General features: G+C 34.3%; 1 protein-coding gene across 4 annotated transcripts in view; it reads right to left on the bottom strand.

The window, feature by feature from the left end:
- LOC135834890 (uncharacterized) overlaps positions 1 to 23,391 on the bottom strand; it is a 157,038-nt gene extending 133,647 nt beyond the window's left edge. Inside the window, exon 1 of one of the 4 annotated variants that reach the window (XM_065348898.1) lies at positions 23,331 to 23,391. The gene's annotated coding sequence lies outside the window, so the exon portion shown is untranslated. Of the gene's footprint in view, positions 1 to 23,171 lie in introns of all 4 variants that reach the window. The other 3 variants (XM_065348881.1, XM_065348889.1, XM_065348873.1) reach the window with 3 other exon arrangements.
- Between the last annotated feature and the right edge of the window lie 3,762 nt (positions 23,392 to 27,153).

The following is a 27,153-nucleotide window of genomic DNA, read 5'->3' as shown; positions in this document are numbered from 1 at the left end:
AAAATGTCCAAGGTTGAAATCACCAAAAAAAATGTTTACTAAAATTCACTGCAAAGCTTCTGTCTTACTTTGCTCCGATCAATTTTCTTTTCTGTTCCAGAATTCAATTTATAAAAAATAATTGCTCCAATTCGAGAGCTACTGGCTTCGCTGGTTTTCTCTTCTAAAATTATCAAAAAAATTACTGTTTGAATATGAAAAATGTCAAAGACTAACAAAATCGATTTCTCGCATAAAAAGTGATATGAGGAAATATGCCCGGATCGCCCTAGCAGTTAAGAAAATAATCCTCCTTTATAATATACATATATCTACTGGAAGTATGGTAATGCGGGGAACTATTTATATAGATATCTGCTAGCTCGAAGGCTCCTGCATCAGATCTCCTGCCCGCGACTTTACTTGGTTTTGGTTACTTGTAATGGCTGGTTCTTCGTCAAAATACAGATGTAAAGATAAAGGCAACGGAGTTTTTCCCCTCAGTTCCCCTTTTCTGGCTTAGCCCACTGTCAAAGTGGATAATTCGTGCAATTTAACGTGATTAGTAATTCTGGGACAATGGATATTTGAGGAGCTTGGAATCAAAACTCACTTTTGACACCAAAAATCGATATGCGTTTTTTTGCGAATTCGGACACTTCTTCAATTTCTCTATCACCCTACAGAATCCATTTTTCCAAATTCGGCCCCAGTTCTTCACAATTTCGTGTTAAAAAGTGCCCTTGGAGTCAAAACTCACTTTTGCCAGTGGCAAAAGTGAGTTTTGACTCCAAGCTATAAAAAAATCTGTATTTTCAAGGTCGCATAGCAGTCTACAAAGCCAAAATGATTCAATTGCAACTTCGGAAGCATTTTCTGATAGTGAAAATAGCGAAAATGTTAGTTTTGAATTTGGAAGTTATGCAACATGAGGAGGTAAAAAATTGGATGTATTGAGCGCTCAAAACGTTTAAAGCTCTCAGGAGGCGGAACAAAATACTCTACAGAAAAATGAGGTCGAAGAAAATTGTAGAGAATTAAATTTCCAATCGACATTACGTCGTTAGTTTTTTTCTAGGGTGCTTAGTTTTCGATATATTTGCAAAAGAAAGTATAATTTTTGGAAAAATTCAGCGCTCAAAAGTTTTAAAGCTGTCTGGAGACGGAACGAAACATTCTACGGAAAAATTAAGTCGAGGAAAATTGTAGAGAATTAAATTTCCAATCGACATAATGTCGTTAATTTTCTTGTAGGAGGCTTATTTTTCGATATATTTGCAAAAATAAGTAAAATTACCCCACCTTGGAATCAAAACTCACTTTTGCCAAACTTGAAAGCCATACTGCAACGATATGGCAACTTGAAAAAAAAAATGTTTCTCATGGAATCCTATTTAGTAGTCTTACTCAAGAGCTCGACACACTTTGCAACGTTTTTTTCATCAACGCACTAGGCGAAATCAGTTATTGTCGATTTTCTCGAAACTTTGTCCGATGGCAAAAGTGAGTTTTGATTCCAAGCTCCTCATTTCTCTGATCTTATCGGTCATCGGAGGTATCCCTCGAATAATAAGGACTTTGTGTAATCCATTTAGCCCGTGAAAGAGACAGAAGATAAGTACAGTGTCAGTAAGTAGTGAAATATGCTTATTTAGGTTAATTTATGCAACTTTTCTCTGTATATGGGTGTCGATCATCCTATCGACACCTATAGCTTAAAACATAACCTAACCAGTAACCATGTCTTATTAATTTTACGTTACTTCATCGCTAATTAATAATACCTAAGCTAATATTTAACATTATTATCAAGATTTTTCTATTCACTAACACAAGTTGTAAGATGCGAGCAAAGGCTTGTGTCCATTATAAAATAATTCTAACATTATTTTACATTGATTTATCATTAGGTATGTGTATTTTCAAATTGTTCTTAAATTGTAATAAATCATTAGTACTGATATTTCGTCAATCTTTGTGTATTTATTTGGCATTTTTGAATGATTCTGTGTATCGGGTGATTGATTTCTTTCTGTCCCAATAAACCCAAGTCTCACTCTATCAAAATTAATGCTAGTTTTCGAATATCAATGTTTGAAAAACTTTTTCCTTCGTTCTGCTTGGGCCAATTTTTTTTCTTGTTCAAAGCTGAAATTTACAAAAAAAAATTATCGTTCTAATTTAGAAACATGCCAAGGCCAACAAAATCAACTTCTGACATTAAAAATAACATTTTTTTGCGTTATGTATTTTATTTTCTTAAAGGAGGAGTATCGACTGAACCACTCTTAAATTGTTGTAATAAATGCCCCAAATACTAGTCCGTGGTTAGTTGACCCAAAATGACCATTTTTTGGGCTCCAGGGGTCCCCAAAGTTGCGAATAAAAAAATTTTGGAACCACTGAGTATTATTTTCAAAACTTTTTTCAACGTAAAATATCTGTTTGAACCCGTTAAACATTATACGAGACAATTTTTCCATTTTAAACCCTCAGGAGCAGAAATTGGGGGGTTTTCATTTTTGAAAAATTTTGGAACCACTATTTTGAACATACCCCTTTGAACCCCGCTAAAAAGCTTTTTACAGTTTATTAGTATCTGAAAGACCTTCATCCTACCAAATTTTCAGCTCAATAAAAATTTTCGCTGGTACTCAAAAATCCAATTTTCTAATTTTTCGTAATTTGGATTTTTTGGGAACCCCTGGATAGCTGGAAACCTGTGATTTGCGCCAAACGTAACGTTTTGAAGCATATATTCAATTACCTAGGTGAAAAAGTTTAATTAAGCTTCCTGTATATTCGTAATTTTGAACCCTTGTTTTAGAGCCTACCACTTTGGGCACCCCTCAAAAAGGCGATTATGCATATTTTTTCAAATAAATTGAAGAATTTACATTTGGAACACACTAGCAAGAGCTCGATAATTTTTCACTCGATTTTACCAGTAACTTTCAAAATTGAGCTTCTTTGGGCCAAATTCTGAGATTTTATTCTTCGAAAAAACGTTAAAATCACGTTTTCATGATTTCAACGAACTAAAACCTCTGAATTTGGCCCAAATTTTGACAACATTACATTCCAGTGTTTATATGTACTGGGACCTTTCATCAGCCAATCAGAAAAAAGATGTCACTAGCGCGGCGCACCTCTGTAATGTTCCTATTGTGATCGATTTGAAATTGAAAAATGTCACATCAATGTTCAATGGTAAATTGGTAACGTGACACAAAAAAGTGGACAAAAATTGTAGGAAGGAAGGAGGGAGGGGGGAGGGAGTGAAAATTATCTTGTTTGGAAATTTTGAAAAAGTAATGATTATTGTTTACGCGATTCCGTTAAATACCCAAAACAGGGTATCCGTCATTCGAGCTAGTGGGGAAAAATTCACCGGTGAATCGAAATATCAAATATGTATTATCATTCCAAAATCGAGTGCCAAAGGTACCTATTTCTCTAACTGTTCCTCCATCCCATGTTCATCAGTCATCACGTTGCAAGAAAGGAAATATGTACAAGCAACGGCAAAATGGACTACCCATGCAACAGTATATTTCTAAACAATTGAGCATTTCTCTCTGCTCTCATTTTTGCCATCGGCTATCGCAATTTCACATCCACGCTCAACACAGCTGCAGGAATCTGTTCCTATACACATTCTGGCGAAACTTTAACTTAAATTTCATCTTCGGCTATTGTTATAACTGCTTTATTGGCGATGCTATTGTTCGACACCGCGCGAACGAGAGAGTTCAATTAAGAAGTTGGTCTAGTAAAGGTATCAAGCTCTACACCGCGTACTTATTCTGCCACGACAAAGGTATGTGAAATATTTCCTCATTACGTCCGGTGTGTAAGAACAGATTCGAGGACGAGCCCACAAACCGGAGGTCATACAGTACAGATGAGGCGCGAGGAGAGTCGGAAAAAAGGGAAATATTTACTCGCGAGAATTTCCGCATCGCTGTCGGTGTCGTCGTCGAGCACACGAATTCCAATCGTGTTTCACGTTGAAATATCGCAACCGAGGCGAAAATGAATCGGCTTTATACAGGTACCTCTACCTAGTACCTTACCTACAGAATCTTTAGTATAGGTTTAGACCTATAAACGTATCGGATAATATGTGGAGGTCAGTCTTTTGCGATACGAGTGAAAAGTCAATTACTGAACCGAAATCCCAAAGGTAGACGTAGGTTGGATGATTATACAACAAAAAAAAAAAAAGTAGGAACGTATAAGTTTATGGAATGCGACTGATAACAAAAAATTGATAGTTCAATTTTCCAACTCGCAAACACGTCGTCGAGACCTTTTTTTTACCCTCTTCTTCTCCTATTCGTGTGTGTACAGTCTAACTCGTGTCAGTGTGGTGAAAAAGGCTATCTTTTATCGTGCACTATACGTATTTATACGTAGGTGCAGGTAGGTAAAGGTATATATCGCGAATACCATGGCTCGTATTGTAACTGTAGATACTACCGACTAAAAATGAAAATTATGACGGAATACGAATTTCACAACGAGCCACCGTTAAAGGGTTATGGATGCTCGAGATAATTGATACAAAACATCCCCCACAGGGACACCCATCACCCATCTCAACGATGCCAGCGTAAAAGCAACTCTATGTACCGTTCACCAGCAGCATCATCTCTCCCTCTCTCTCCCTCAGCTACTCGTTTAGATTGGGAAAAAAATATCATCAACAGGAGATTTTATTACCCCTAGCGAAATGCAGACGTACGAAACGAATATACTAGTACGTATATATATCTCGCTGCTGCGTGTATTTCACACAGCAGATAATAAAATATTGTATAAGCTCCCGCGAGAAAACACCATTTCGTTTTATTCTTTTGGCCGGTTCGCGGCAATTAATTTCCATAAACGGTTCATGAAAATTTTAATCGTTCTCGTCTCGAATTTAATGAACTCTCTTATATAGATGAACGTTGCGTTCTATTCTGTTCTGTTCAACTCGACCCAGCACCATTTCTTCGAGTTAGGGGTTATCTCGCTTCCATTCCGAAGACGAATAAATCGGTAAACAAGAAAACGAACAAGCACGAAACAAACGAGGCGTATTAAATTAGCAAAATGGACAAACTAAACACAGAAGATAGAACTAGAAATAGAAAAGCGACGAGAGGTACTTCGAAGATATACCCACGAATATTTTCGTCTCGTGCGAGAAACACTATAAATAAGAATAAGGATAACCTTAATTTATTTCCTCGGAAAATTAATCAAGTTGCCGTTTTAAATGTTGTAAAAATTACAGTGCGATCTTTTTTTCTACGTAATAATTTTCGAAATTAGATCCTTCGTCTTTGAAGAGATACAGGGGCTCCTAACTTTTTGTCAAAATTGGAAAAAAATTTCAAGCGAGTCCCTAATATTTTAAGTCAAGTTACTAATTTCAAGTCGTAGATTGCAAATATTGGTATATTTTTTTGACCTGTCCTTTCAAACCCTTCACCAGAGACCTCAGATGACGTGAAAGGGATCGGATACAAAAATGAGGTCGGAAGAAACAAAATTTGTAAGATAATGCTCAGAGTTTGACTGAAAAAAGACGTATCAAAATTTTGGCGAGATAGCTGGTGTCTGCAGGAATCTGTTGATCGAAAATCACACCCTTTTCACTAGTTTTCAAAAAAAGATCACTACCTTTCAAAATATTTTTACCCCCTTCTTCGTCCTTTCGTCCCTCCCAAAAAAAATTTTCTGCGCTTTTTACTTGGGAAGGGGGGGGGGTTGAACTTTGTAATTTTTTACATTACGTTTTCATCAATATGAAATCAATTCAATGATAATAAAACAATCGCTACATTTATTCAAGTTAACTATTTCAAAAAATCGCCAAAGTTCTTCAAACGTTTTGCTCGTGTCTTGTACGTCCTCTAACTTTTTTGAGCTTTTTTGGTGACCAAATTTATTTTTCATTTTTTTGAAAAAATTGAGCTCAACGAGCCCTGAAAACACAAAAGAATTCAAAAATGTGTCGTAGCACGTCGATTTCTATCAATTTAAAGGTGCATGAATATGAATATTCATTTATTTTCTAAATTCGTCCCCTCAGTGTCTTCCTAACTTTTAAATTTTGGAGAAAAAAGTGTGAAAAATTGCAAAAATGAGATGTGATGAGGGAGCTGAAGGGCCACATTTTGAAAATAAGTGTGTATCCGAATTCAGGACATCCGAGAATCAGTAAAAATCAACACGTTACATCATTTTTTAGGCATAGATCCACACTCAGAACCACAGTCAGATATTGCCGTTTTGGCAGTCAGAAAAATAATACATTCTGACTGATATGTAGTCATATCCCTATTCAGATGCACTGTCTAAAAAATGCCGTTTTGCCAACCGGGTAGCAATAAGCATCCTCATCTGAGCAATCGAAGCAATGACATCTTGTATCGCATGCAAAAAAATTTACAATTTTGCGAGAAGTATATGACTGAATTTGTACACATTAGGTACAGATTTCCACATTTAATTCAGCCTAAAAAATGCAGGTGGCTTCAAAAGCAGTCTCAAACGATTGAAAAGCACTCGAAAGTTTCTCAACTTGATACTGCGCTGAAAATTCAAAGTTGGGCTTATACCTAATTTACAAGAGCTCCATTAGTAGTCGGGAGACCCGCACCCCCTTCCCCGCCGATCCTCCAGGACAACTTTTTTCTGAAAGGAGGAGTCCTAAGGAACATTTCTAGCCCTTGTTCTCAAAAAAAAAAAAAAATTGGCCCTACTTACAAAATGGCGGCCATTTTGATTGACAGGTCAGCCGAAATCGAAGATTCTGCATTTCAACATAAGACTTGTACAAAATTTTTCAAACCGTACAAAGGTAGATCGAAAGAGCAGGCAAAAATTCATCACCTATCAAAATTTCAAGTATGTAAGTGCCTTTTTCGATTTTTGGTGAATTTTCAAAAATCAGATTTTAGCCAAAAATGTAGGAAAAAATCAAAATTTTACCAAATTGACTTGGAAAGCTTAAATTTTGGGATATATCCTATTTTCGACCTGCCAAATCAATTTGAAACTGTTTCAACCCGTTTTGAGCAGCTCTGGAGCCTCCAGCAGATTTTTGAAACTCGAAATTCCCACAAAACATCAAATAAAGTGAGAAAGCCGAAATTCGTTCTGCAAACTAATTTCAATACCCTACGAAGTCGACTGCAGGTGGATTTCGAGTCGTTTTAGAGCCTCCAGCAATTTTATGAAAATTACTGGAGCCTCCAGTAGATCTTCTAAACTTCCCTCTGGAAGACGACTTCAGATGAGTTCAAATCATTTTGGAGCCTCCAGCGACTTTTTGAAAATTACTGGAGTCTCTGCCAGATTTTTGAAACTCGAAATGTTCACAACATTTCATCAAATGGAGTTAGCAAGACGAAATTTACTCTACAAACTAATTTCAATACAATCGTATGAAGTCGACTGCATAGTGTGGTTTTCAAATGGTTTTGAAGCTTCCAGCTACTTTTTGGAAATTTCAATCTTCCTAAAAACGCCATGTAACCTTTCAAAAAGTTGCTGGAGGCTTCAAAATAACTTGAACTCAACCGAAGTCGTCTTCAGATGGTGTTAACATTGGAGTACAGAGTAAATTTCGGCTTTCCAACTCCATTTGGTAAAATTTTGTGGGAATTTTGAGTTTCAAAAATCTACTGGGGGCTCCAGAATTGCTCATAACGGTTTGAAACAGTTTCCAATCGATTTGGCAGATCCAAAATAGGGTATATCCCAAAATTTCAGCTTTCTACCCCAGGTCAATTTGGTAAAATTTTGATTTTTCCTACATTTTTGGGCAAAATTTGATTTTTAAAAATTCACCAAAAATCGAAAAAGGCACTCAAACACTATAAATTTTGACAGGTGATGAATGTTTGCCTGCTCTTTCGATCTACCTCTGTACGATTTAAAAAATTTCGTGCAAGTCCTATGTTGGAGCGCAAAATTTGCAATTTCGGCAGGGCCACTTTTTTTTAGGGTAAGGGCTAGAAATGTTCCTTAGGACTTCCCCTTCCAGAAAAAAGTTGTCCCGGAGGATCAGTGGAGGGGGGGGGGGTGCAATAGAACGAGAACGTAATTCAAGTCGAAATAGCTGTACGTTCAAAAATACTAACCCCAATAAATTCACCCTAACTCTTCCTCATTCTTTACTACTCTTCCACCAATATAGTAAACAATTTTGCAAAAAAATTTCTTGGGATTTTTTTTTCTTGTTTACTCCCTCAATTATGATATTTCTCCCCCCCTCCCCCTCGAATATTATCAAGATTGTAAAAGTAACAATTTCTACATCCATCTAACCAAGAAAAACCTATAAGCCATCAATTCTTCTCAAGTGTAAAATGTCAGCTTTGCAACTCCACAAATGACACAGAAAGAGAATACAGAACATATCCATAGTCGTCGTACTCACCCTAAACATTAAAAAGGGCGTACGCAATTCTGGCCTCGTTCGGCCTGGACAACACTTCAGCAGTATAAACAACCAATGTTCAAAACAGAACTGACAAGCTGCGTACAACGGAAGCCCAAACTTACCCAAAAACTCTACAAAAGACAAAACCTCGCCGAATAATGAAAAAAAAAAAAGAAAGAATAGAAAAGACGAAGAAAAAAAAATCCATAAACTAAGGTTACGTATGATAAAAACACAACGACGACGACACGGGTCTCGAGAGCGGAGGTGAAGTCGAAGGGATGAAAAATTTATAGTTGGTCGTGTGTGCGTGTCGTTCTGCTCTCCTTTTCATAATTTCCCAACTCTTTTCGCAAACTTCTCCCAAAAAGAAAAAAGATTATAATTTCTCGTCAACTTCGGCCACCGCCAGCCACCGCGAAAGCGAAACACAAAAAGGGCAAGTAGAAGGTGACCGAGGTACTCGGATGACCCTCATCCCTCTCTAGCTCTTCTTCCACCTTGTACTCGTTGTAGTACGATACTTTACACGCTGAGGTTTTTATGTACTACGTAGACGTAGCAGTACAAAACGCCCGTAGTAATTTTTATACGAGGAGTCGAGCTGGAGCACGAAGAAAGAGGCGAAGACTCGATGAATAAGATCCCGAGAAACGGGCCAAAACCACCCACGATGGGGGAAAATACTTTCACGCAGCAATTATTACCACAAAGTCGGTCGTCATTAACAATAATGAACTTTTGCACGGTTTTGTCGTCGTCATCCCGCGATACGTGAAGTTTTCGAACAGGGTGTTCGTGTAGAGAGAGTTACGCTATTGTATATTTTAATCGTACACGTACGTGCTGGAAAAACCGCAATTAATTTCATTTCTCTGTATACGGCTCCCATTCGTAAAATGCTTTTCAATGGCTAAATCATTATTTCCCAAAGTTTTTCCGCCAGCTTTTCCATTCGTTAAGGGTTTAGGTCGCAGAGTATGTGATTCTACATATTTATAGTACTACGAATACCATTTCGTGTAAACGTGATCGAAGTATCTTCTCAATTGCGCTGTCCATGTCCCTCTGCCTACGAATATAATCTGCCATTTGGGCACATTATTTTCGGAAAGAAGTTAGAAGTTTCGGGAGAATTCGGTAATCCTATCTCGAGACTTTATTTATTTCTATTCTTCGAGAAAATTAATCACACCGTTAGAATTGGAAAACTTCCGTTTAACCATTTTCATTTCACAATGTATTGTTCCATTTAGTCCACATTTTACTAAACAAAAGGTGTTCCGAGGTAGAAAATATATTATAACTTTTAATCCGAATTTTCGTCAAATTAAAAATTATACGCTATTTTCACACCGTTTCATCTCATTTTCCACGTCGCCAACTCGACATAATTTTTCAGCTGCGAAATTGATTTCTGGTTTTTTTTTTTTTTTTTGGTTTTTAATGTCGGCAATGTCACTTAAAATTGTATATTCAGTACTTTTCAAAAATCATTCCGTAGTTTGCTTTCGTAACTTTGTCAATATTCTCAGGTTTAACCACTACATGGGAAGAACGAGGGAGGGAGGGGGTCAGATCGTAAAAGTAAAGTCAGATTCGTGTATAATGCACTCAATAAGACATACTATTTGACATTTGACATTCGTCATAGCTTGACTTCATTGACATGTACAAGTTTTGGCCCCAAATAAAGGGCGTTCTATAGGGCACGTGGAAGGAGCTGAATCGAAAAAATTGGCTCATATTCACATTCAGCACCTTTTAAAATATCTTTTCAACATATCCCATGACTTTGAAATTTTTTTCAACCCTGCGTCAAAATTCATCGGGGTCATCTACAATTCAAAGTGTCCAATTTGAAAACGCGATGCAAAATTTGAAATGACGTGAAAAAGTGACCTTCAGGTAAACAAATTTTTTTAGAAATTCATATTGTAACAGCTCAGAGTTGGATTTCAATTTTCAAAGCTGAGTTTTCAAGAAAGTTCAACTTCCAATTCTTGGAAACTAATTAAGCTTCGACCAAATTTTGAAAAATGGAAAAACTTTCTTTTTTTTTGCAAGTTCAAGTTTGAAAATTGAACTCACAAATTCGGAACCATAATTTAAAATTCTGAAAAAAAAAATCGTCTAACAAGTAACTTTTTATGCTAGCTTGAAGTAGTATCGTACCTACCTATTTTCAAAATGGAGGTTTTCAAATGGGCAAAATTGAAAAAAATGCTCAAGTCCTGAGAATACGAATATGACTTTATTTTTTCAATTCCATCTCTTCCAACCTCCCCCCCTCTCTATCCCTCAATCTACTCTTTGAGGGGTGATTTACCACCTGAAAGAAGTTCAATGGAAAACTGTCAAAAATCTATGGATTTTTTCTTAGAGATCTTGAATGATTCTAATGCTTTTGTAGCATTTTAAAACGCTGAAAAAGAACTATAGTAAATCAAGAATTGACAAAAAGTGATGAAAGTGAGTGAAGCAAATGCACGAAATACGTAATGATTCCAGTTCGACTCTTGTATGGTAATAGACTATTTAGCTTACTGGCTGAACATCGCGTGTCACCACGCCTGTAAAAAAAAATACAAGTGCTGCCATCTTCAGGTTGTCCACTCATTTCTGGAAATGATTTTCCCTGACTTTTCCAGGTTTTCCAGACCAATTTTTCCATTTTTCTCAATTTTCTATGCCTACCCCATACTTTGGTTAAAGAAAAAAACATTTGGGGGGGGGGTGTATTTTTTTTATAAGCTTCTCTTTGAACTGGATACTTTTTCGGATATAAAAAACAGCTCAACTTTGATTATTAACTTTTTTAATCAAAAATAAATAAATAAATGAATAAAACATGCATCAAGTTTGGCCAATTTATTACAATATTCATAATAACCTTTGAAAATGTTTCTTTTCTTTTATGGGTTTTTGGAGGCATCACAATGTGAAATTTGTTCATCTTAAAATTGAGAAACAAATTGGCCCGAGCGAAGCGAGAACTTTTGAAAATTTTCACATTTCTAGATGCCTAAAAAGTAAAAACTAGGTTTTTTTTTTTAATGAGAAGAGTTTAAGTATTTATGATTTTTCAAATTTTAATATTGGAATGATGTTTTTCTGAAGGAAATTAACTACTTTTGAAAAAAAAGAGAACAAGGTCGAGTGAAGCGAGGGCGAAAGCTTCTGAAAATTTGCATTTCGAAAGGCATAAAAACGAGGTTTTTTATGTGAGAACGAGTAGGTTTTTTTTGGCTTTTAAAATTTTAGAATTTGAATAATGCTTTTTTAAAGGAAGTTGATTTTGAAAAAGGAAACAGAACAGGCCCAAGTGAGGGAAAGAGCTCTTGTAAATTTGTACTTCGAGATGCATAAAAACGATGTTTTTTTTCGTGAGTTCATTTTTTGGCTTCAAAACTTTGATTTTTATTATCTAGAAATGTTCATCTGGCCTTTTAAAAAGAAAAGAAAACAAGCCCGAGCGAAGCGAGGGCAAAAGCTTTAGAAAATTTGTGGTTCAAGAAGTAAAAAATAATGTTTTTCTTTCATAACAGGTTCTTACCTGAAATTTGCAATCGATCGTTTTTTCAAAATTCCAGGGATTTTGCGTGATAATTACGAAATTCCCTGACTTTTCCAGGCCGACCAAATTCCCTGACTTTTCCAGGTTTTCCAGGCTTGTGGACACCCTGCATCTTTTGAGGTACAAAATGAACATTTTTTTTTTAATTTTCACCAATTAATTCATTTTGAGGTTTTTTAAAAAATTTTAAATCAATGATTTTGAGAAAAAATACAGTACTTTTCAGGCAAAATGCAGTACTTTACAGTACTTGCAGTACCTGCAGTCATTTTCCAGGCCTGTTTATAGTGTTCAAGGTGTCTACAGGAATTTGTTGACCGAAAATCACTGCCTTCTCACTGCTTTTTCATAACCTTTCAAAAAAATATATCACCTTCCAAAATATTTTTACTCTCCCCCCTCCACCCAGCTCGATTTTTTCCTCATTTTTTTTACAGGGGGTCTATAAAAACATTTCAAAATGAAAAATCTGGACTTCATTGGGATTTTTCAAAAGGGAGAGGGGGGATGGGCGAGGAAAAATTCTTCGTTTTTCCAATGTCTTTAAACATCCCAAGATTTTTTTCAAGCAAACAAATGTCAAAAAATATATAATTTTATCATTTCAATTTTTGATTTTATTTTTACCGTTAAAGTTCTTTGCTAAATGTAATGAAATTATGAGCGAATAAAAAACTTTATTCAACGCAATAAATTTTTTAAAAATATATATGTACAAAAATATAATGCAAAATTTGAACGATTTTTGTGGAAAAAAATTCAAATTTTCGAAATAAAACAACGAGTTCTAAATTAAAATAAGTAATAAGAGATACGTAAAATGACAATTCTGTCATTCGAAAAGAGTATAATTCTACCTAATATTCATATAACATATAAAAATTTTAATTTATCTTTTAGGTCTGGAATTTTTTAATTATGGAAAAGAGAAACAAACTGACCCTCACGAAGCGAGGACAAAAACTCTCGAAAAATCCAATACTTGTACCTCCTCCTCCCTTCGGTATCGAGATCTCATTTTGAAAATTATAGTTGGTTCGTTGAAAAATATCTAAGAATAAAATAACTGTCTAAACTGTACATTTTTCAAATTTTTTAATGGTATCCTTCAAGTTTTGTATTTACATGGCTCCTCCCTCATTCTCCAAAGGTTTAGAATGGTAACGATGGAGGTCATTTTACTAGACCATCGAAGGGTAACCTGTAACAAAAAAAATCAAGTAAGATCGGAGGATTCGACTTCATTTTGAACCCGAACTCTTCTGTAATTCTGGCTAAAAGCTGAAATCTTTTGACAATTTTGGCAACAAAAAAAAATGAAATGAAAATTAAAAATACAACTCTGTGGCAATTTTGGTAAAAAAAATTAAGACGTTGTGGCAATCGTGACAGAAAAATAGAGGAAATTTGAGGGTTCTGAGTCAAGAAAACCTCAAAAAGTCGTTAATTCATCTCACAAAGATACTTTTTTCACCAACTCTAGCAAAATTTACCAACCACTGAATTAGTTACACATATTCGCCTAAATGCCTACATACATATTACGTATTACATTACGCACATTTATTCCATCGTTTCAATTTTCATCACTCTCTAACTCTTTAAGACCTAAATGCCAACTTTCAAAGTCAACCACACACCGCACACATTTACTCGTGCAACTTTCACACACACCAGCGTGTATTTTACTCAGCCAATCGGATGAAATCCAATACAGCATCGTTATGTACAGGCCGTAAAAAAAATGTAAATTAGTTGGCGAACTGGAAAGATACATCGTGTTAGCGCGAATACGAATAAATATACCGACATTTATTCGCGCAACCGAGTTTTGTTTTTTTTATTCTCCCTTTCGCCTTTCGCCTTTCATCCTCCAACAGTAACACCATCGATGGCAATGGCGGAATGGATGGCGGCGCTCGAATGGAAATTAGAAAGAGACGAAAAATGCGAGAAAAAACCTCCCAAAGACAGCACGACCGAGACGGGAAAGAAGAACAACACGAACAGAAAGAAAAATTGCCTCGAAAGAGTACAAATCGATTCGACTTCTGTAGGCTAAGTACCTGCTACCTACCCACCTGCCTACTCCACCAGCATAGCATCGAGTACGTAATCTTCATCGTTTCATCTCTGTCTTATTTATACCGAAATTTCATCTCCCCCCCTCCCTGCTCCTTTGCCCAAACTTTCTTCGCGTATATGCCATGCCACAGCCGAAGCATTTCATTGGCGGCGCTATTTCACCGTAAAAATACAGGTGTTATATCCTTTAATAGGTAACGTTCTGTATGTACGAAGGCTTAGGCTGGTGCTTTGTTACTGTATAATACGCTATTTAACCCTTTAGAACGTCTTCCACCCCCCCCCCCCCTCAAAGTCTCTTTACGCCACCCTTTTCATTTCACCAACGGCGTATCTACTCGTGTACTCGCTGCAAAAGACGTAGCTTGCCTTTTTCGAAACGAAAAACTTGTTGCTGATCTCGGTGTAAGCTGAGCTAAGGGGTTTTATATCACACAGATACCTATTACCTATTTGCAATACAACAGATCGAAATGCGAAGACGAAGACGACGACGCCGGCGAGAAAATTGTTTCTTGAATTTTTCACACCGCTAAAAAATCTTTCAAGAATGAAAGCAACTTTTTCCATTTCGAAAATTCAATCTAACAAAGGAGACTTTCCAATCAGCATAAAATTTTTGAACACGGTTGAAAAAGAAATTCAAACAGTATCTAAAAATACGAGAAAATGGCTCTCAAGCTCGTGAAAAAATGTAGATTTTTTGCATTTCGACTCTTTAAAGTTGCTGGTTCTTAAAAAAGAAATAACAGAAAAACTTTAGCACTCCTCCTCCTCAAGTTTTTGAAAAATAAGAAAAATCCAAAAAATGAAATTTTCAAATTATTACAATCTAGTGCTGGGATTAGGTCAATTTTCATCAGAAAAGCACAAGGTAGGTAGTTACTTCTTCAATAGTTTTTGCCTGCTGCACGGAAAAAAATGGAACTTGGGCATATTTCCACTCAAAAAATAAGAAAAAAATCGAAAAATAAAAATGTTCACGTTTTTACATTCTTATTTTTGAATTTGGTTCTTTCAAGTTTTTTCATCAGAAAACGAGTATTCGATCATTTTTACACCACCCCCCCCCCCCCCTCCTACTTCTCTGGACAATGAAAAAAAAACACACTTTTTCAAAAGTAATGGGATATACTTGATTAGAAATTCTGACACAAAAATTTAAAATTTGAAAAAAATTACTGACTTCTATTTATTTTATTTTTTCGAGTTTTTACAACTTTTATAAGGCTTCTTTAGAAAACCAACATTGTGAGAAGGGGGCAAGGGAGATTCTTGAACAAAAGCTTATTCGGTGTGTCCAAAACGTATGACAACATGCAAATCGTTACAGTAGGACTTCAAAACCATTCATTCCTTCAATTTGGGAGACAGAAAATTTATCCAAGCCAGAATTTTTTTGGGGTCAAAGTTTTTTTATTTTCCAAAAAAATTTAGGAAAATGAAAAAAATCAAAATTTTGAAGAGAAAAAATGGAAAATTAAAAGCGTGATTGAAAAGCTGAAAAAAAACCTAAATTTCATACATAATTTTGGCAAAAAAAGTCAGATTTAAATTGCAATTTTAGAAGAACTTTTGACAAATGTCCACAAAATGTTTAATTCTTGTTGATAATTTTGGAAAAAAATAACTATTTTTGCAGTCTTGGTAAAAAAAAAGATTTTGGTGACAATTTGGGCAAAATGGTGATACTTTTTGATATTCTTGCTAAAAACATAATTTTTCACGTAATTTTGGCATGAAAAGGTACTTTTCTCACAACTTAGGCAAAAAAGGTCCCTTTTATTGAGGCAACGTTGAGCTTTGGCATAAATTTAAAACAAAAATGAGGATTTTTTGGATGTTTTGGATTTGGTAAAAGAGAAACTCTTTCATAGACTTTTAGATAGGTACTTAAATTTGTCAAAAAAAAAGAGGAATTTGGCTACTAAAAATCTAAAAATTTGACAAATCAGAAAAAAAATCACGATTTTTTTAGCAATTCATGCAAAAATCAGAACTTTCTGGATATTTTGGCAAAAAAGTGGACTTTCATAGGTGATTGAGAAAAAATTTGAACTTTTTGAGTGTTTCGATTTTGATACAAAAACAATATTTCGCTATTTTGACAAAAAACTATGTACTTACAAGGGAACCTCTTGAGGTGTCACACTTCGATTTGAACGGGACCACGATTTTTGGAAAGAGCATAGTCTAAAACCACCAAAACCAAATTTTCAGCTGCCCAAGTTCATTTTTCGATTTCTGGCAAATTTTTGAAAATTCAAAATTGACTGTTTTTGGCGATTTATGCTTTTTTTTTTAAAGTACGTACTTGATCAAAAAAATGGTCAAAATAAGTCCCAAAACTAATATTAATTATACTAAAATCCAAATGTTACCATTTCCAGCCATTCTGGAGCCTCCAACGCGATTTTTCAATTTCTCCAGAATTTTGAATTTGCTCCAGAAGGTGTGAATATGAAGTTGGGCAGCTAAAAATGCAGTTGTATATCACACTCGACCTGTTTAACGAGTTTATCCACATTTGAGCCGATTTTGAGAGTGACACTTCAAAAGTGGCTTTTTGACCAGCTTTTTTCAAAATTAAAAAATCCAAAAAATCAAAAGTTTCCCGTTTGTGTGGATATTTTCGAAATTCACGCGAATCGCTGTATTTTCTCCAAAACTAACCCCCAAATCAAAATTTTACAATTTCCAGCTATTCTGAAGCCTCCAGCGCGACTTTTCAATTTCTCCAGAATTTTGAATTTGCTCCAGAAGGCGTGAATATGAAGTTGGGCAGCTAAAAATCGAGTTGTATATTACACTCGACCTGTTTAACGAGTTTATCCATATTAGAGCCGATTTTGAGAGTGACACCTCAAGAGTGGTTTTTTGAGGTGTCACTCTCGCTCCAAAACGGCTGGAAATGGTAGAATTTGCGCTCCAAGAGTTAGTTTTCGAAAAAATTCAGCGATTCGCGTGAATTTCAAAAATATCCTCACAAACGGGAAACTTTTTGATTTTTTGGATTTTTTAGTTTTGAAAAAAGCTGGTCAAAAAGCCAGAGGACTTTTTGGACAATTGAGATCAAAACAAGGACTTCTTTGGCAATTAAGGGAAAAATTAGAACTTTTTAAATGTTTTTGGCGGAAAAAGTCAGACATTCTTGGCTTGTATTTAATCAAAAAACTGGACTTTTTCGGAAACTAAGAAAAAGTTTGAATTTTTTGGTTTTGACTTTGGCACAAAAATAAAATTCAGTAATTTTGGAAAAAAGTAGTGCTTTACGGAAATGTTGGTAAAAAAATCAACATTCTGGATAATTTTCGAGAAAAAAAAACAGGTCACTATTGAAAATTAAGGTAAAAATCAGAACTTTTAAGATACTCTGTTGTTTGGAAGCATTTTGACAATTTTTTAAAAAAATATCACCATCCTTCATTATCTAATTCCTTTGATTTTTGCATACTTGGAGGGAGGGGGGTTCCCTCCCTTTAATACGAGGCCACCAATTGTTAGAGAGCCATGGATTTTTTTTGCAAAAAAGAGGGTTATTTGAAAGAACTTTGACCAGAAATGAAAAATTTTCAAAAAGATCTTGAAGAAAATAAAGCATTTAAACTTTGAGAACCTCCACATGAAAGGGCCAACATGATAAGGGGTTATTTAGAAGAACTCTGACCCAGAACTGGAAAATTTTCAACAAAAAAAATTCTTAAAAAGGGGATTATTTAAAAAAATTGTGACGCAAAAATGAAAATTTCAAAGATGAATCGATTTTTTTCCAGTTTAATGATTTTTTTTCCACTTGAGAAGGAAAGGCTCTCCCAGCATGGCTTTTTTTGGACTCTTCGGAAGGTAGAAGCGAAAAAAAAACGGTATAAAAGATTCAAAATTTGATCAATTAGGGCCAGGGGGCTGAAATTTGGTTTATGGCCAATTTTTGATCACCAAAATTGACTGATGACGATACAAATTTTCCTACCTGTTCAAGATGCCTCTCTTCAAAATTCCCTTCACGATCTCATTAAAAAAAATGGTGAAATTTCCAATCATCTAAACTACAATTTTTTCGAGACACTCGCAACTTACACTCTAAAATTATCGAGTTTCTAAAAAAAAAAAAATAAGATAACAATACGAAAAATGTTCCTCCCGGAAATTCAAAACCTCATCTCGAGGAATTCCTCTACTTCATATTTTTTATTTTTTCTGAAAATTAAATAACCTAATTTTTCAATTTACTCTCTCGTACGGAAAACTCCAAAATTTGCCCTCGCGGATTACTCCGCAGCGTTTTAAAAGATTTACTACGACTACAGGCGAGTTCTTTATACAAAGTTTACGCGTCGGAGCGAAACTCGAAATGGTAAAGTTTTAATTTTTAGCATCGTTTTAAAAGGGCTCGTGTTTTTCCTCCATTGTAAATAAAAATTTAAAACTCTTTTGTGTATTTTAAAAAGGATTAGACGAAGGGGGAGGCCGGGATCGTACTCGAATTATTAAAAATCAGTGGTATGAAAAGTATACATTTTATTCTAAGAGGAAATTTAATTCAAAAATGAAAATAAAAAGTGAGAGAGAGAACCATACATAGATGAAGAAAAAGAAATATGTACTACGAAAAATGGAAACATAAAGTACGAATAATCCAATCGATATAAAAGAAAGTACATTTTAACATAAATATGTACAAATACAGGAATGTGCGAAAGGAGAAAAAAAATAAGTAAATACGAAATAGAAATGTGCTTTATGTGGCATTTTAGTTTGTTGATACACTTTTTGATACATTTTTTTTATCGCCCGTTTATTGGAAAACTTTTGAATAAGATGCGAAGCCTGCTCAAATGTGTATTGTACGAGTAGTATGGTATGTATAATATTATCTTCTCGCTTTTTACGCTGTTTTATTGCAATATACTCGTTATACTAGATGTCGGTATCCTTGTAGTATTTTAAAGGTCGTGTATGTATGAATTGTGTACTGTTCCCTTAGACAACGGAATCACACCAAAAGCAATTTTTTTAAAAATAAGTAATTTTCATTTTATTCGTTAATTTTTCTTTACAAAATGAACCATGTTTTATTGCGTTAGTTCTAAGACTATTTTTTTGATCAAATTGGACTTTCGCTTAAATTATTAACTTGCAGAGACCATTTTAAATACATAGCTGTGATAAATTTGCCCTCCTTCTCCTCATCGTAGACCAAAAAGTACTCGTGTAGGTACTTGGAAAATCAAATCGCGTTTGTTCAATATTTAATAATTTTGTTGAGAGAGATTTCGAATGCACTTGTCACATAATTACCAGATACCAGACTTTCAGTCTCAACATTACCAATAAATTTAAATTTTAAGCTACTACATACGACGAGATAACAGAATGATGAAGACTTCTTGAATTCTCTGCGACCAGAATTTTTCAAGTTTAGTCACGTTTTCGACGACACGTACACGGGTCGAGATATTTAAATGAAAAGAATGAAGTTGAAACTTTAAAACGCGGAGGTAAAAAATCGATGCCCTAGAGAAATCATTACGAAAGCAAAATGAATCGATAACAAAACGAGTTGCATTATTTTAAAAATCGAAGATGGACCCTTCAATTGGTGAAATACCACTAAATAAAAATGTTGAATGGACATGTTGCATATCTATAAGATTGAAGGGAGCAATGAAAATGAAAAAAAAAACACGAGGTTTCTATCATGGGAATTGATTTTATGTTGAAAATAAAAAATTTTCGACTCACACACTTCTTATTGTAGTATAATAATAGACAAAAAAATGATAAGTAAACCTGCTTCAAATCGAAGGATAAATTTCAAAAAATTTTTGGGAAAGGTTGGACTGAAAAATCAGATTATGTTATTTGAAAAAAAAAAAGAAGAAAACAAACAGAAATAAGTAATCACTCACTTTGGAAATTGAGAATTCTCTCAAAATAGGTAATTATTAAGTACCTAACTACCAAAATTTTCAAAGCGAAACTTGAAAAAAGCAGACGTACAGAAAATGTCCAAAATTGACACAATGAATTTGTGATGAAATTTGAACATGAAATTGCTTTCAACCTCTCTCAACTTTTTGAAACCTCACGAAGGAAAACTTCGATGTTCCAAAACACGAGAACACGACATTATATTCCTTTAAAAAAAAATCTACAGCTCGCCAGAAAAAATTTACACTTCACAACAAAATCGAAACGAAATTGGATAAGATTCGAGTGGGTTTCCAATTACGAAAAATTCTCGTTTCAAGATTTAAGGTTGTAGCTACAAGTACCTGAAATTATTGAAAAAAAATTCTCGGTCACCGCGAAAGTAATTCTCAGACAATGAATAAAAACTCAGATTTTTTTTTGAAAATTTTGTAATTTTGTACCAAAATTTTTCTTTAAAAAATTTTTATTGTGAAACTACCCCCCTCCCCCCCTTTCAAAAACCCTCGGACTTTTTGATGAAATGTTCTAAGCAGTCCAACCATAATTTTCGATCTCTTCCAAGCAAACTCAAATCGATGAAAAAATGGCAGAAATCAATTTCAATACATACGAGTAAAATGAACTTTAAAAAACAGCCACAGGAGTACCAATAAGTTCCAATCAAGTTTACAGGAGTTGAAACTGATTTTTTCCCTTACCTCTTTCAAATCAATTATAAATTATTATTGATTGGAGAAAAAATACTTAAATCCAGTTGAACCCTTCAGCATTAGTTCGAAAATGGTCTACATCAATTTGGATAAAGGAGAGGTCAAAATTTATGGGAAAAAAATGGTATAAAGTAGGTACCAGATATTCGGGGACGTCGAGAGAGAGGGCGCATGTGGCAGTTTGCTTTGGACCCGGGCTTTCAGGAGGGCCCGGTAAAATAAGGGTCTGTGATGAAAGAAAACATTATTTTTCACTTCTCGAAACACGAATTTTTGAAAGCTTTTTCCCTCGCTTCATTCGGGCTTGTTTTTTACTGTTTCGAAAAACAAGACGAAAATTTCTAATAAAAATCAAGTTTTAAAGCCAAAAAATAAACTCCTCCCAAAAAAACATCGTTTTAATGCTTCTTGAAATACAAATTCTCAAGAGCTTTCGCCCTCGTTTGGGTCTATTCTGTCTTCTTTTTCAAAATCAACTTCCTTCAAAAAAAAAACAGCATTATCAAAATAATTCTAAAATTTTGAAAGCCAAAAAATAAACTCCTCGTCCTCATCATAATAAAAACCATAGTTTTTATGGCATTCGAAATACAAATTTCAAAACCTTTCGCTCTCGCTTCGCTCGAACTTGTTCTTTGTTCTTTTTCAAAATTAACTGTCTTCAAAAAAACACCATTCAAAATTCAAAAATTTTTAAAATCAAAAAATAAACTCCTTGCATTAAAAAAAACTCGTTTTTAGGCATCTCTAAATGAAAATTTTCAAAAGCTCTCGCCTGACACCTCCAAAAATCCAAAAAAGAACATAAAAATTCTCATAAGCCATATGAATACTATATTAATTGGGAACTTGATATCCCCCCTCCCCTTAAAAACCTCAATATAGCTTTTTCCTCAGAAATGGGGCCCAACAATCATGATATTTTCCCCAGGCCTGCATCAGCTCTCGACGGCCCTGAAGATATCGATTCGAAAAATTCAAAAACGCTTGAATGAGCTGTCCCTCGTTCTTACACATTCGTCCAAAAAATCTAATGATCATCAATGATGTCCAAAATCGCAAAGACAGGGTCCGATGAAGCCTCTAGGTCATCTAGTGAAGGTTACTCGATTTTTGTACCTGGAATTTAAGGGTTCTTCGAAACGTAAGTACAACTAGTTGAAGCTATTGCGATTAAAAACATATTTTTTTTTCACTCTTGTTGAATTTTGATTCATAAGTTCGAATAAGTACTCATCATAGATCAATCACGAATTGATTTTCTCTCACCGACTTGTTCCCAGTTCTCCGGACCAATTTTTTTTCAATTTTCCAGATTTTGAATTTGAATAATATTGAAAATAGACGAAATAGCAGGAGGAAGGGCTTTTTGGGAGGGGTGTGTGGGGGGGGGGTGAACAACATATTTTCATGGATGCTTACATAGCCTGTTCATATTTTATTTTCAAAATTGATGGTATTTAAAATCAGCTATTTTCAATTTTAAAAACTCCAGAACATGTTTTCTTTGTAAAGTAAAAAAATTGAATGAAAAAACCAAGAACACATCAGAAAAAATCAGGGAGACTCAAACTGAACTTGTTGAAATTCTTTTCAGGTATTTTTTTTCATGTTTTCGGTACTGTACCAGTGTTCTTCCTCCATTCTCCTCTCAAAAACCACTTGGTATTCGTTCGAGGCTAAAAAAATATACTAGTATAACTATTCCAAAAATTACTTTCAAAAAAAAAGGGGGAAGACGTTCCTGACCAAACGAAGCAAGAGCCCAAGATTTTCGCGATTTTTTAAAAATTTCCATCTCACGTTAATTCGATTTCCAGATTCTTTTTCTCGAATTTCTCGACCAATACTCAAAAACGAAGAATAGAAAAAATGCTCTAGAAAAATGAGGGCGAATGTTTTCATAAAGAACAGAAAAAAAATTGAATGAATTACAACAAAATTACCAATTTATGAAGATTTTCTTCACGGAATTCCCTGATTTTGGAGCGAGAATTTCAAAATTCGTTGAAATTTCTCCGAAAATAAATTGATTACCTATTTGATTTCGGCAGAGTTTCAATAAATAGCTAAATATTCATTTTGAATTTTTTCAATAATGATAAATGGGTAAGTATTACGTAATTAGTTTCTTTTGATAAAAATGATTCTCAATTTTTTTACTCAACATTCTACACATTCCATTGTACTGAATCGTAATACGACCGATTTCGATTTCAATTAAATTAAAAGACGAAACGTTCGACGTTAGAGATTATAACTGAGAAAATACCACACGAAAATCTCAATTCGCCAGTACTCGTGAAATTGAACAATTCGACAATTAAATTTCCCCACCTGATATTTTATAAATCATATGTAACACATCAAGACGACAATCGCCTTCAATATTACAGCACAAGCAAAATATTTTGAAAAAAAAAACTACCAAAAAAAATCACACCTTACGTTGAAATTTACCTCTGGGTATAAAAAATTTGCCGACAATGGATGATGGAAAAAACACAAATTCCACACAAAAAAAGGAATCTTATTATTCGATTCGTTCACTTCGATAAAAATTACGTACGTAAATGTACATCCATTCAAGTACCGTACTCACCGTAATACAAAACCGTATATCAACGAAGACGCTGGAATACTAGTCCAGCTGATTTTAACAGGGCGTTTTTAAACGTATACTTTCGAAAAACCCCGCCACCCCCGGACCAATCCGAACCGTGTTTCGAAATCATCACGCGCATGAAAACTTATTCGTCGCCAAGTTCAGTTTTTTTTTTTTTTTTTTTAAAGGGAAAAAATTAAACAAAAATTAAAAATAAATTTAGCAAAAACGTTACGATGCGACGTATACCACGTATTAAAATACCCTACACACAAACACAGGTATGTAGTAAACGTAAAGTTTTGGATCGTACGGTACTTGATGTGTTTCATAATTTAGTTTACGTAATTTTACGAGTCATTATACAAATCTACTTACCCCACGATCTAGACACCACCATTTCATTAACTGTCCCTTTGGTAATAAGCTGAAAATGATAAAAAAAAAAACAAAACCGAAAATTAAAAATTCGCGAAAATCAGTGCACAACTTCTAAGTACGTCTACCGATATTACTAGTATCCTTAGCATTAACTACGAACTACGAAGTACGAATGGTCATTATTTTTACACCTTATACTCGAGACCACGCGACCGAATCAATCACCAGTCGAATGCAAAATGACGTATTACGAAACATCATAGTATGATTTCAAAAATGCCTTTTATCAAACTAGCATCATTCATCGGCATACAACAATCGGCTGGTATTTTCACAACATTTTATAAAATGATTTATCGCAGGTGTGACGCAATGACGTATATGAGTCATCCAGTACAAAGAGATAACATTTTAATCGCAACGCTAGCTCATCTGCTTGAATACAAAGGGTGTACCTAGTACAAATAAAAACATGCACAAAAAAGCCTTTCCGAAAGCGATAATCGTTGAATTGTGAATTTTGAGGTTTTTCATGTTGAATTTACTTGTAGCCAGGAGGGATGAGGCTGAGGCAGCATAGAGGACACAATTTTCAGATACCAGGTATCCCCCCCTTCTACATTAGGGTCGTTTTTATTGTTGTTTATATGACAGGAAAAAAATGTTTCTAGCCCGACTTACGATTAGTGTAAAAACACCAGAATCCAGAATACTATACGCTACTGGGTGACTAAAAAATTACGAAACAGTTTCTGAATTTTTGAAAAATTCTCATCTTTCATGTTCAACTTTTAGAAGCCTGAAACATGGAAATTTTTATTTTGTAAAAGAGAAACAAATCAGCCCGAGAATAACGAGGGCAAAAGCTTTCAAAAATTCGTACTGTGATAGGTGAAAACAAAATGTTTTTCATATTGTGAATAGTTTGATTTTTTCGATTCCAAAATTTTAGAATTTGAGTGATGATTTTTAGAAATTCCGAATTTGAAAAAAAAAACAAACAGGTCCGAACAAAGAGAGGGTAAAAAGCTTTCGAAAATTCGTATTTTGATAACTGAAAGAGCTTTGTTTTTTTTTTTGTGAGAGGAGTTTGATTTTTTTGGTTTCAAAATTTTAAATTTTGAATGATGGTTTTTTAGAAATTTGAACTTTTAAAAAGAAAATCATGAAACAGGCCTGAACGAACTGTGGCAAAAGCTGTCGAAGATTCGTATTTTGGTACATACTGTAGGTAAAAAAGTGATATTTTTTTATGTGAGAAATTTGATTTTTTGGTTTCAAAATTTTAGGAAAAGCAAACAGGCTCGAACGAAGTGATGGCGAAAACTTTCGAAAATTTGAGTTTCGAGAAGTAAAAAAACGTTCATTTTTTATGATAAAAAGGTTCATTTTTGATACATTGATATACAAGCATTTTTGTTGAGTGTGAATGTTGGATTTTTAGAAAGTTTGATTTTCAAAAAGGAAAACAAACAGGCCTGAAGGAAGTAAGGCCCGAATTTTTCAAAAGTTCATAATTCGAGAAGTAAATTATTCGGTATTTTTTTTTTACAAGAAGCCAATTTCTTCACATTTGATGGCATTTCTGAAGGTCAAGTAAGTAGAAAAATTTTTGAACTTAACGAAGGGAAATCGAATGAGGACCTCACAATACGTATACCATCAATAAAAGTTTCAGCTGAAATTCAATTTTAGATTTTTGAAAATTTAAAGGCTTATCAATCATCATTCATTTTTAATGAAAAAAAGATGAAATAAAAATTTTATCAAATTGACATAAAGGACTGAAATTAAGTTTATACCCGATTTCCGACCTTTCGAGTCGATCTGAAGCCTTCAGCAAATTTTCGGATTCTCCAGTTTTTGAAAAAATTGCGTAAGTAGAGTGAAAAATATGAAATCCAGTGCTTATAAACTCGGATTTACCATATTTTGTGATCTTTTCGATCGATTTAATTCATTTTCATCCTATTTAAGTATTTACAACATTTTTTGAGGACCCTAAAATCCGCAGGAGGCTTCAGAACGGTTCGAAAACATCATCAATCGACTCTGGAGGTATAGAATAATGCGGAAACCAAATTTCACTTTTTTTCCTAAACGTGTAGCTACCTGAACAATGATTTTTTTTTATGCTTATCAAAGATAATGTTAGGAGACAATTTTGGATTTGAACTGGTACAAAATTGGCTATATTTTCGACTACATACGTATACGTACACAAGTAGCCCACTTTTCGGACAGAAATTCCTACCTACTATATCCCTTACTTTTTTTGGAGGAGTAGGAAGGGAGTAAATCTAACGTGTTTTCGGTCACAAAATCGATTGAAGAGCTGAAAATTACACAAAATTGTTCAAAAATTGAGGCAAAACAAAAATTGATAAAATTTCATAAAAAACCGAGTAAAATAGCGCAAGAATAGCCCAAAATTAACGAAAGGTTGAAATATTTCTAGAAAAACGATCAAAAATGGTGGATCTATTTCTCAGTAGAAAAAATAACTTCGAGGACTTGACCAGAGAATTTTTCAAAATTTCAAAAATAAAATAATAATCTGCAACAACAACATGAGACAACGAAGACGAATTTTAATGTTCGATTATTCGAGATTTTCGTTGATTTTTTCGAAGAAATGGTACCATAATTTTTCTCAGAAGAAATACCTGCTCTGAATTTGATTAGGCAGATATCAGTTTAAAACTTTCAGCTTTTAAAATCAAATTCAATGATGATGATGATGAAGAAGAAAATTCGTTACACATATGGTATTTCAAGTAGCTACTTACTGTTGTTAAATTGCATCTAAAAACGTTGAATTTTTTCCCCGAAAAATCATACTCAATGAAGGGAACTCATCTCAGAGGTGTCCCCTTCCAATTTGAAGGGGAACTTCGCGATTTTGGAAATATGTAGTATAGACTGATAACACCCCCTAACCAAAATTTCAGCTCTCCAAATTGACTTTTCGATTTTCGGAAACTTGTAACTGACCATTTTTTGGCGATTTAAACTTCCTCAAAGAATATACCTACCTACATTATTTATTCAGTAAAAATGATGAAAATTTGTCCCATAATTAATGTCAACTCCCTTGAACCAAATTTCACCATTTATTTTCTCTATAATTTGGGCAGATAAAAATCGAGTTGTGGCTTATTCTTAGTCCATTTAACGAGCTTATCAATATTTGGCTCGAATATCAGGCGAAAACTTCGAGTACATATTTTTTAACGAGAATATTCGAAGAAAAAATTCAAAAAATCAAAAATTTTTGGTCGGAGGGAAATTTTGGAATTTGTAATAATGACTTGGTCTCGTTTGGAATCGACCCCTCCCCTTTCCCCCTTAATTTGAACTTCTGGAGAATGCTAGTCAAAAACACTAAATCCAAATGAACGTCTTGAAATTGGCTCAGATGAGAATAAACACTTCAAAC

The sequence above is a fragment of the Planococcus citri genome, chromosome 1, assembly GCF_950023065.1.
Source record: "Planococcus citri chromosome 1, ihPlaCitr1.1, whole genome shotgun sequence".
Classification (NCBI taxonomy): domain Eukaryota; kingdom Metazoa; phylum Arthropoda; class Insecta; order Hemiptera; family Pseudococcidae; genus Planococcus; species Planococcus citri.
Note: the sequence above shows the minus strand (reverse complement) of the source record. Positions and strands in the feature narration are given on the sequence as shown.